This window comes from Podarcis muralis, chromosome 2, assembly GCF_964188315.1.
Source record: "Podarcis muralis chromosome 2, rPodMur119.hap1.1, whole genome shotgun sequence".
NCBI classification, from domain to species: Eukaryota; Metazoa; Chordata; class Lepidosauria; order Squamata; family Lacertidae; genus Podarcis; species Podarcis muralis.
This window is the reverse complement of record NC_135656.1, coordinates 54,480,771-54,484,160: the sequence shown is the minus strand read 5'-3', so window position 1 is coordinate 54,484,160 and position 3,390 is coordinate 54,480,771.

The following is a 3,390-nucleotide window of genomic DNA, read 5'->3' as shown; positions in this document are numbered from 1 at the left end:
TAAGTCAGCTTCTTAACATTCTGCATGCTCTAAAAGCAGTCTAGAGACAGATTTGTATGACCACAAAGTGACCCCCCCCACTCTCTTGTAAGGGACACCACCCATATGGTTGCTATGTGTTAAACTGAGTGGTTTAAAAAGCAATCTCTCTCTCCAGGGAACTCTGGGAATTGTAACTTTGTAAAGGGAAAAGGGATCTCACAATGCTCAGCTCCCTTAACAAGCTATTCTTCGGGGGAGGCCATGAATGTTCAGAGTGGTATGATGATGTTTTAAATGCAAAGTACAGATGTGCTCCTCCAAGGTTTGAAACATATTAAGAAGTAATAAAGCTTTGCTGTTGATATTTTTAGACCATTTTTCTTTTAAAAAAAACTTTCTAAAATGAAAAGCATATTAAAAGGGGGCAAAAATATCTAAAAAGGTAAAGGACCCCTGGCAGTTAAGTCCAGTTGCAAACGACTCTGGGGTTGTAGCGCTCATCTCACTTTACTGGCTGAGGGAGCCAACATTTGTCCGCAGACAGTTTTTCTGGGTCATGTGGCCAGCATGACTAAGCTGCTTCTGGTAAAACCAGAGCAGCGCACGGAAACGGCGTTTACCTTCCCGCCAGAGCAGTACCTATTTATCTACTTGCATTTTGATGTGCTTTCGAACTGCTAGGTTGGCAGGAGCTGGGACTGAGCAACGTGAGCTCACCCTGTTGCTGGGATTTGAACCACCAACCTTCTGACTGGCAAGCCCTAGGCTCAGTGGTTTAGACCACAGCGCGACCCACGTCCCATATAGTATCTACCCAGGGTTTAAAAGATGTGACCCTCCAAGCTGAATAAGCTCTATCAGCTTTTGGCCTGTGAGGTGCTTATGAACCCACTGAAACTGAGAGGAAAACCAACAGCTTTATTTATCTCCTGGCCAATAGTCCAAAAACTGTGCAGGTATGATCTGCTGGATACTTAGACTCATCATTTCTGAGTATGCCTTGTGAACATAACCACTGAAGTCTATCAAGTGCCATTTTATTTTGTGGTTCATCATCAAAGAAAGTCATTGTATATCAACCGTTTAAGCTTACCAGTTTCTTCCAATGAATCTGTTTTGTCAAATCATTGTTAGAGCTCTATCAAGTAATGACTTGAATATGTGATTCTCTTTTGCATGTGGCTTCCTGCAATCTCGCTCTAAGTCTTTGAATTCTTAGATTCCCTTGTCTGTTGGTATTGAACCCCTAGGTGCAGTTACAACACAAAGATGTGACCCAAACAGATCTCTGGATTTATGTAAGCTACAAAGGACTGTGAGTCGTTTGGTGCTTGGAGTCATCTATGGATAAGCATCTTTCTCAAACTGAAAGTGATCGTGCAAAGAAAAAGCATTGCACTGCTCCTAACATGGAAACATATATATCTTTTTCCTGCTTATGCGTTCCCATGTGTTGGAAAAGATTATTACTTTCATCTATTCAAGCTTCAACATATGATTAGGAATGGTACATGAGAACACATTCAGATGTGCCCCCAAGGAAAAAAAGGCTATGTTTCATGTTTCTCCTACTGAATTTTTTAGGAAGAGACGACATGAAATATTGAAGAAAGTATAGCTGCCTTATACATTGGCAATGGATCAAAAGTTGGTTTTACCTTACCAGCTCCTTTCTTTCTCATTTTCATTTCTACAAAGTCAGTTTACCCCAGCCCTGTTCAGGTGATGCAAATTTCACCCTTAGTGAGCATATTATTCATTATTATTATGGCTTGCAAAGCTCAAGCTCATCTGTGTTTCTGCCTTGCTTATAGAGCATGCCAGATCCACTATGTTTATTTATACTGAACTCTGTAACTCTTTTTCATTGGGATACACACTTTTATTTCACCCAGTGTTGTACAAGTACAAGTAAGAAAGTCTTCAGTTTAAGCTTTTATGTCAAAAATATCAAAGGTCATTGTATGGATTTACAATGAGATGTCTTTCTGCTTCCATAGCTGTTCTCAGCTTGTCTGGGGTGTTTTGTTGTATTATTTATTAATTACAGGTGACTATGGAAGCAAATTTATTGTTGGACAGGTGTGTGTATGTTATAAATCAGATTCTTTCTCTCACAAGCTTTCTCCAGAACAGTCTTGTTGGCTTCGGTGAGATCACACCAGATTGTGGTTTAAATCCTTCTTATATATTGCTAAAATGACACAAAATTCTGAAAGTAACAAGAGCAGGACTCATTCCCAAAGTGTAGATAAAACAGGCATGTGACACACTTGAGACCAATTGGAGGCCAATTAACATGACCACTCTTGCCTGATTTTCAGGCAGCAAATTACACAGCCTTCAAGAGAAGAAGAAGAAGAGTTTGGATTTGATATCCCGCTTTATCACTACCTGAAGGAGTCTCAAAGCGGCTAACATTCTCCTTTCCCTTCCTGCCGCACAACAAACACTCTGTGAGGTAAGTGGGGCTGAGAGACTTCAAAGAAGTGTGACTGACCCAAGGTCACCCAGCAGCTGCATGTGGAGGAGCGGAGACGCGAACCTGGTTCACCAGATTACGAGTCTATCACTCTTAACCACTACACCACACTGGCTCTCTCAGGCCAGCCTTCTCTTGTTCAGCTCCACCTCACAGCTCCATGCAGCTTGGGGATGCTTTTACCAAAGTATTTTTTTACAAAATAAAACAACCAAAGAATCTAAAACTGGAAGATCAAAATCCATATCATAAAACAACACCAACCTAAATACCATCCAAATTAAAGGCCAGCTGGAACAAGTGAGTTTTTAAAGCTCTTGAAGGCCATTAATGGTTTTGCCCGGCACTCTGGGATGTTGCAAGGTAAATTGAAATAATAACTTTAAAATGACTTTTTGCTCTGGTGAGATTTAATATTTATGGGAGTGTCCATACTTCCGTCAGCCATTATTTTAAAGGAGGAGACATAAGCTTCTGTTGTTGATGTTCAATTAACTTTCTTAACATTATTATCAGTTTTCAGAATAATTCATAGTTTTCTTGTCTTCTTGAACCATCCACAAAGCAAGTAAAGTAAAGGCTAGTAACATTAAAAGAAGGTTGGAATCTATTGGGTAGCCAAGAATAAGGCTTATTTTATTTTATCCCTACTCCAAGCTTGAGAGTTCGGTATTCCCATCACGGATGGGAAAAAACCAAACTGCTTTGATTTTGAGCATATCCAGCAATTCTAATTGCCATCTGTATATATTTTATTCAGATACTGTGAGGCCCTTGTGCTTTTTCAGTGTATTAAAATGTTTGGAATTGAGGCAAGATGCTGTCTTAAACATAGATGATAGAAGATCCTTTGTGCACTGGATGAGTGAATCTATTAATCTTTGTTTCAGTTTCTCATTTTCCAATCTTGATTTAACTGGAATTCT